Source organism: Spea bombifrons, chromosome 2 (genome assembly GCF_027358695.1).
Source record: "Spea bombifrons isolate aSpeBom1 chromosome 2, aSpeBom1.2.pri, whole genome shotgun sequence".
Classification (NCBI taxonomy): domain Eukaryota; kingdom Metazoa; phylum Chordata; class Amphibia; order Anura; family Pelobatidae; genus Spea; species Spea bombifrons.
The window spans coordinates 141,898,333-141,903,332 of record NC_071088.1 but is presented as its reverse complement, the minus strand read 5'-3'; the positions used below and the strand labels follow the sequence as shown (position 1 = coordinate 141,903,332).

The window sequence follows — 5,000 nt, the reverse complement described above, 5'->3', positions numbered from 1 at the left end:
ACCCTTGTTTGAACCTTCTCACCTTCTCTGTCCTGTCCCAGGGCTTATAATTCTTTCTGTCTGACGACAAGCAGCAGCAGCAGCAGCAGCAGCAGCAGCAGCAGCAGCAGCAGCAGCAGCAGCAACAGAATAAGAGAAGTAAAATAAAAAACTTTCACACCTGCGGCCATACCACCCTGAAAGCGCACGATCTCGTCTGATCTCGGAAGCTAAGCAGGGTTGGGCCTGGTTAGTACCTGGATGGGAGACCGCCTGGGAATACCAGGTGTTGTAGGCTTTTAATTTTTTCTCACAGTCCGGGGAGAGCTTTTTGCCATGTGTTTCTTGCTCATCATCAAAGCTTTAAACCCTTATTTGAACCTTCTCACCTTCTCTGTCCTGTCCCAGGGCTTATAATTCTTTTTGTCTGACGACAAGCAGCAGCAGCAGCAGCAGCAGCAGCAGCAGCAGCAGCAGCAGCAGCAGCAGCAGCAGCAGCAACAGAATAAGAGAAGTAAAATAAAAAACTTTCACACCTGCGGCCATACCACCCTGAAAGCGCCCGATCTCGTCTGATCTCGGAAGCTAAGCAGGGTTGGGCCTGGTTAGTACCTGGATGGCAGACCGCCTGGGAATACCAGGTGTTGTAGGCTTTTAATTTTTTCTCACAGTCCGGGGAGAGCTTTTTGCCATGTGTTTCTTGCTCATCATCAAAGCTTTAAACCCTTATTTGAACCTTCTCACCTTCTCTGTCCTGTCCCAGGGCTTATAATTCTTTCTGTCTGACGACAAGCAGCAGCAGCAGCAGCAGCAGCAGCAGCAGCAGCAGCAGCAGCAGCAGCAGCAGCAGCAACAGAATAAGAAAAGTAAAATAAAGAGCTTTCACACCTGCGGCCATACCACCCTGAAAGCGCCTGATCTCGTCTGATCTCGGAAGCTAAGCAGGGTTGGGCCTGGTTAGTACCTGGATGGGAGACCGCCTGGGAATACCAGGTGTTGTAAGCTTTTTCTTTTCTCACAGTCCGGGGAGAGCTTTTTGCCATGTGTTTCTTGCTCATCATCAAAGCTTTAAACCCTTATTTGAACCTTCTCACCTTCTCTGTCCTGTCCCAGGGCTTATAATTCTTTCTGTCTGACGACAAGCAGCAGCAGCAGCAGCAGCAGCAGCAGCAGCAGCAGCAGCAGCAGCAGCAGCAGCAGCAACAGAATAAGAGAAGTAAAATAAAAAACTTTCACACCTGCGGCCATACCACCCTGAAAGCGCCCGATCTCGTCTGATTTCGGAAGCTAAGCAGGGTTGGGCCTGGTTAGTACCTGGGTGGGAGACCGCCTGGGAATACCAGGTGTTGTAGGCTTTTTCTTTTCTCACAGTCCGGGGAGAGCTTTTTGCCATGTGTTTCTTGCTCATCATCAAAGCTTTAAACCCTTATTTGAACCTTCTCACCTTCTCTGTCCTGTCCCAGGGCTTATAATTCTTTCTGTCTGACGACAAGCAGCAGCAGCAGCAGCAGCAGCAGCAGCAGCAGCAGCAGCAGCAGCAGCAGCAGCAGCAGCAGCAGCAGCAGCAGCAGCAACAGAATAAGAGAAGTAAAATAAAAGACTTTCACACCTGCAGCCATTCCACCCTGAAAGCGCCCGATCTCGTCTGATCTCGGAAGCTAAGCAGGGTTGGGCCTGGTTAGTACCTGGATGGGAGACCGCCTGGGAATACCAGGTGTTGTAGGCTTTTTCTTTTCTCACAGTCCGGGGAGAGCTTTTTGCCATGTGTTTCTTGCTCATCATCAAAGCTTTAAACCCTTATTTGAACCTTCTCACCTTCTCTGTCCTGTCCCAGGGCTTATAATTCTTTCTGTCTGACGACAAGCAGCAGCAGCAGCAGCAGCAGCAGCAGCAGCAGCAGCAGCAGCAGCAGCAGCAGCAGCAGCAGCAGCAGCAGCAGCAGCAGCAGCAGCAGCAGCAGCAGCAGCAGCAGCAGCAGCAGCAGCAGCAGCAGCAGAATAAGAAAAGTAAAATAAAGAGCTTTCACACCTGCGGCCATACCACCCTGAAAGCGCCTGCTCTCGGAAGCTAAGCAGGGTTGGGCCTGGTTAGTACCTGGATGGGAGACCGCCTGGGAATACCAGGTGTTGTAGGCTTTTTCTTTTCTCACAGTCCAGGGAGAGCTTTTTGCCATGTGTTTCTTGCTCATCATCAAAGCTTTAAACCCTTATTTGAACCTTCTCACCTTCTCTGTCCTGTCCCAGGGCTTATAATTCTTTCTGTCTGACGACAAGCAGCAGCAGCAGCAGCAGCAGCAGCAGCAGCAGCAGCAGCAGCAGCAGCAGCAGCAGCAGCAGCAGCAGCAGCAGCAACAGCAACAGCAACAGCAACAGAATAAGAGAAGTAAAATAAAAAACTTTCACACCTGCGGCCATACCACCATGATAGCGCCCGATCTCGTCTGATCTTGGAAGCTAAGCAGGGTTGGGCCTGGTTAGTACCTGGATGGGAGACCGCCTGGGAATACCAGGTGTTGTAGTCTTTTTCTTTTCTCACAGTCCGGGGAGAGCTTTTTGCCATGTGTTTCTTGCTCATCATCAAAGCTTTAAACCCTTATTTGAACCTTCTCACCTTCTCTGTGCAGTCCCAGGGCTTATAATTCTTTCTGTCTGACGACAAGCAGCAGCAGCAGCAGCAGCAGCAGCAGAATAAGAGAAGTAAAATAAAAAACTTTCACACCTGCGGCTATACCACCCTGAAAGCGCCCGATCTCGTCTGATCTCGGAAGCTAAGCAGGGTTGGGCCTGGTTAGTACCTGGATGGGAGACCGCCTGGGAATACCAGGTGTTGTAGGCTTTTAATTTTTTCTCACAGTCCGGGGAGAGCTTTTTGCCATGTGTTTCTTGCTCATCATCAAAGCTTTAAACCCTTATTTGAACCTTCTCACCTTCTCTGTCCTGTCCCAGGGCTTATAATTCTTTTTGTCTGACGACAAGCAGCAGCAGCAGCAGCAGCAGCAGCAGCAGCAGCAGCAGCAGCAGCAGCAGCAGCAGCAGCAGCAGCAGCAGCAGCAGCAACAGAATAAGAGAAGTAAAATAAAAACTTTCACACCTGCGGCCATACCACCCTGAAAGCGCCCGATCTCGTCTGATCTCGGAAGCTAAGCAGGGTTGGGCCTGGTTAGTACCTGGATGGGAGACCGCCTGGGAATACCAGGTGTTGTAGGCTTTTAATTTTTTCTCACAGTCCGGGGAGAGCTTTTTGCCATGTGTTTCTTGCTCATCATCAAAGCTTTAAACCCTTATTTGAACCTTCTCACCTTCTCTGTCCTGTCCCAGGGCTTATAATTCTTTTTGTCTGACGACAAGCAGCAGCAGCAGCAGCAGCAGCAGCAGCAGCAGCAGCAGCAACAGCAGCAACAGAATAAGAGAAGTAAAATAAAAAACTTTCACACCTGCGGCCATACCACCCTGAAAGCGCCCGATCTTGTCTGATCTCGGAAGCTAAGCAGGGTTGGGCCTGGTTAGTACCTGGATGGGAGACCGCCTGGGAATACCAGGTGTTGTAGGCTTTTAATTTTTTCTCACAGTCCGGGGAGAGCTTTTTGCCATTTGTTTCTTGCTCATCATCAAAGCTTTAAACCCTTGTTTGAACCTTCTCACCTTCTCTGTCCTGTCCCAGGGCTTATAATTCTTTCTGTCTGACGACAAGCAGCAGCAGCAGCAGCAGCAGCAGCAGCAGCAGCAGCAGCAGCAGCAGCAGCAGCAGCAGCAACAGAATAAGAGAAGTAAAATAAAAAACTTTCACACCTGCGGCCATACCACCCTGAAAGCGCACGATCTCGTCTGATCTCGGAAGCTAAGCAGGGTTGGGCCTGGTTAGTACCTGGATGGGAGACCGCCTGGGAATACCAGGTGTTGTAGGCTTTTAATTTTTTCTCACAGTCCGGGGAGAGCTTTTTGCCATGTGTTTCTTGCTCATCATCAAAGCTTTAAACCCTTATTTGAACCTTCTCACCTTCTCTGTCCTGTCCCAGGGCTTATAATTCTTTTTGTCTGACGACAAGCAGCAGCAGCAGCAGCAGCAGCAGCAGCAGCAGCAGCAGCAGCAGCAACAGAATAAGAGAAGTAAAATAAAAAACTTTCACACCTGCGGCCATACCACCCTGAAAGCGCCCGATCTCGTCTGATCTCGGAAGCTAAGCAGGGTTGGGCCTGGTTAGTACCTGGATGGCAGACCGCCTGGGAATACCAGGTGTTGTAGGCTTTTAATTTTTTCTCACAGTCCGGGGAGAGCTTTTTGCCATGTGTTTCTTGCTCATCATCAAAGCTTTAAACCCTTATTTGAACCTTCTCACCTTCTCTGTCCTGTCCCAGGGCTTATAATTCTTTCTGTCTGACGACAAGCAGCAGCAGCAGCAGCAGCAGCAGCAGCAGCAGCAGCAGCAGCAGCAGCAGCAGCAGCAACAGAATAAGAAAAGTAAAATAAAGAGCTTTCACACCTGCGGCCATACCACCCTGAAAGCGCCTGATCTCGTCTGATCTCGGAAGCTAAGCAGGGTTGGGCCTGGTTAGTACCTGGATGGGAGACCGCCTGGGAATACCAGGTGTTGTAAGCTTTTTCTTTTCTCACAGTCCGGGGAGAGCTTTTTGCCATGTGTTTCTTGCTCATCATCAAAGCTTTAAACCCTTATTTGAACCTTCTCACCTTCTCTGTCCTGTCCCAGGGCTTATAATTCTTTCTGTCTGACGACAAGCAGCAGCAGCAGCAGCAGCAGCAGCAGCAGCAGCAGCAGCAGCAGCAGCAACAGAATAAGAGAAGTAAAATAAAAAACTTTCACACCTGCGGCCATACCACCCTGAAAGCGCCCGATCTCGTCTGATTTCGGAAGCTAAGCAGGGTTGGGCCTGGTTAGTACCTGGGCTGGAGACCGCCTGGGAATACCAGGTGTTGTAGGCTTTTTCTTTTCTCACAGTCCGGGGAGAGCTTTTTGCCATGTGTTTCTTGCTCATCATCAAAGCTTTAAACCCTTATTTGAACCT

The 5,000-nt window shown here is 50.0% G+C and overlaps 13 non-coding genes and 1 pseudogene across 13 annotated transcripts; all 14 read left to right on the top strand.

Annotated features, from left to right (window-relative positions):
- The first annotated feature begins 158 nt into the window (after positions 1-158).
- Positions 159-277, top strand: LOC128478035 (5S ribosomal RNA). The gene has a single exon (XR_008348977.1). It is a non-coding gene; the product is annotated as a 5S ribosomal RNA (ribosomal RNA).
- A 236-nt stretch (positions 278-513) lies between these two features.
- Positions 514-632, top strand: LOC128477798 (5S ribosomal RNA). Its single transcript, XR_008348753.1, has one exon. It is a non-coding gene; the product is annotated as a 5S ribosomal RNA (ribosomal RNA).
- Positions 633-865: 233 nt separating this feature from the next.
- LOC128478496 (5S ribosomal RNA) lies at positions 866-984 on the top strand. Its single transcript, XR_008349412.1, has one exon. It is a non-coding gene; the product is annotated as a 5S ribosomal RNA (ribosomal RNA).
- Positions 985-1,215: 231 nt separating this feature from the next.
- LOC128477977 (5S ribosomal RNA) lies at positions 1,216-1,334 on the top strand. Its single transcript, XR_008348922.1, has one exon. It is a non-coding gene; the product is annotated as a 5S ribosomal RNA (ribosomal RNA).
- A 252-nt stretch (positions 1,335-1,586) lies between these two features.
- LOC128477353 (5S ribosomal RNA) lies at positions 1,587-1,705 on the top strand. The gene has a single exon (XR_008348330.1). It is a non-coding gene; the product is annotated as a 5S ribosomal RNA (ribosomal RNA).
- Positions 1,706-2,005: 300 nt separating this feature from the next.
- Positions 2,006-2,114, top strand: LOC128480518 (uncharacterized; annotated as a pseudogene).
- A 267-nt stretch (positions 2,115-2,381) lies between these two features.
- On the top strand, positions 2,382-2,500 carry LOC128479302 (5S ribosomal RNA). Its single transcript, XR_008350187.1, has one exon. It is a non-coding gene; the product is annotated as a 5S ribosomal RNA (ribosomal RNA).
- Positions 2,501-2,695: 195 nt separating this feature from the next.
- On the top strand, positions 2,696-2,814 carry LOC128477021 (5S ribosomal RNA). Its single transcript, XR_008348011.1, has one exon. It is a non-coding gene; the product is annotated as a 5S ribosomal RNA (ribosomal RNA).
- A 253-nt stretch (positions 2,815-3,067) lies between these two features.
- Positions 3,068-3,186, top strand: LOC128478877 (5S ribosomal RNA). Its single transcript, XR_008349776.1, has one exon. It is a non-coding gene; the product is annotated as a 5S ribosomal RNA (ribosomal RNA).
- Positions 3,187-3,410: 224 nt separating this feature from the next.
- On the top strand, positions 3,411-3,529 carry LOC128477901 (5S ribosomal RNA). Its single transcript, XR_008348849.1, has one exon. It is a non-coding gene; the product is annotated as a 5S ribosomal RNA (ribosomal RNA).
- Positions 3,530-3,765: 236 nt separating this feature from the next.
- LOC128478034 (5S ribosomal RNA) lies at positions 3,766-3,884 on the top strand. Its single transcript, XR_008348976.1, has one exon. It is a non-coding gene; the product is annotated as a 5S ribosomal RNA (ribosomal RNA).
- Positions 3,885-4,105: 221 nt separating this feature from the next.
- On the top strand, positions 4,106-4,224 carry LOC128477797 (5S ribosomal RNA). Its single transcript, XR_008348752.1, has one exon. It is a non-coding gene; the product is annotated as a 5S ribosomal RNA (ribosomal RNA).
- Positions 4,225-4,457: 233 nt separating this feature from the next.
- Positions 4,458-4,576, top strand: LOC128478495 (5S ribosomal RNA). The gene has a single exon (XR_008349411.1). It is a non-coding gene; the product is annotated as a 5S ribosomal RNA (ribosomal RNA).
- A 222-nt stretch (positions 4,577-4,798) lies between these two features.
- Positions 4,799-4,917, top strand: LOC128479480 (5S ribosomal RNA). The gene has a single exon (XR_008350352.1). It is a non-coding gene; the product is annotated as a 5S ribosomal RNA (ribosomal RNA).
- The last annotated feature ends 83 nt before the right edge of the window (positions 4,918-5,000 follow it).